The following is a 1521-nucleotide window of genomic DNA, read 5'->3' as shown; positions in this document are numbered from 1 at the left end:
ACTTGGATAACTTTGTTCTGTGTTTTGTTTGTTCCAGAGTAAATCGGTTTGGCTGAGATCAAAGTTATTAGATTAAATAAAACTTTATTAATCCATCGGGTGGGTTCCTCCGGGATTTTTCACACAGCTGAAAAAACGTCAAACAGAAAACTGATTAAACAGAAGAGTGAGACGGTCGAGAGTTTACTCCAGTGTCCTGTTATATTTTAGACAGCAAGGAGCAGACGGCGAGTTTATTAAACTCCACCCACACAGCGGTGACGCAGATCTGAAGGCTGGACCGTCCCATTTCACAGCCTCGCACTTCCGGCCTTCTCTGTCTTCGAAGGACCCGGCCCACGTAGACGGCGAAGGCCGGATCTCCGAAGGATGCAGCCGACGTTTTGGGACACAGCTAAACTCAGCAGTGATGTCACCGAGGGCCGCTTTCTTCTACAGGACCAGAAGAAATGTTGTAACCATGGATACTGCCCCCTGGTGGCCACTCAGACCCCGGAGTGGTGGGTGGAGATAGGCCTCCAAACCTTGGAGGGCCTAAGATGTCCCCAGAGAGGTGGCGCCTGACACCCAACCTGACATATAGACACAGACATACAGGCACACACAGACACAAACATCCATTCCCACCCTCATGCTCTCATATGCACTTACTCCACACTCAACCAACGTGGAGACAGACATAAAGAGACGTTGTACACACGATCACACTCCCCAAGCGTACTCTACAAACCAGGTCTAGGTACCCTTGCCCCTGGAGGGGGAACTGCACCCAGACCCAGGTGGTGTTACCCTTTTCCCTGCGGTGGGGGGAGGCAGACCGCCCCGACTCCGTAGCAGCAGGAAGGCCCCACACTCCAGACCGCAGTCGGACGGCCAACTCCTCCTCCTAGTCCTAGCCCCCCTGCTCCAGCAGGTCGCAGAGAATGGGGGTGAGAGAAGACTCCAAACCTCCCTCCACCCGCTCATTGTAATGTTGATGCATATGTGTTCTAAGGTGCATTTAAAACCCAGGAGGGCATGGAGCTACCTGCCAGAGAGCAGCAGGTAAGCGCATAGCCCCTCCTGCTAGCCCTCAATGTCTACGTGTATTTAAAATTGAGAGGTGGGCAACGACGCCAGGGGTGGGGTGTACACCCTGATGGTACTTTGGACTCCGTGTAGCGTGCCCACCCTCAAGATCCTATATGTATGTGTAATGAGAGTGTGAATAATGTGAATGTCTAAGTTGTGGGATAAAATTGAGGCAGAGGCAGCCAGAAGGGGACAGAGGGGGGGGTAGCCTCCCCTGGTGACACACCCCTACTCCAAGGTCCTGCATGTGTGGGTGGTTGTGGTGGAGCGGGAAGAGGGAGGCAGCTGGAGGTGGGGTGGGAAGGAAGGGAGGGGCAAGTGACCCCTCCCTGGGGCCAGCTCCCCCGCTGACCCCAGTAGGCACCCCCATACTCCGCGACCCACCAGGGAAAGGGGGCCCAGGCCCATCCAGACCGGAGCCCAGTGCAGCAGCGCCCCCCGGCCCCACAG

This window comes from Aulonocara stuartgranti, assembly GCF_965226115.1.
Source record: "Aulonocara stuartgranti genome assembly, chromosome: 20".
Taxonomy (NCBI): domain Eukaryota; kingdom Metazoa; phylum Chordata; class Actinopteri; order Cichliformes; family Cichlidae; genus Aulonocara; species Aulonocara stuartgranti.
This window is presented reverse-complemented; position numbering follows the sequence as displayed.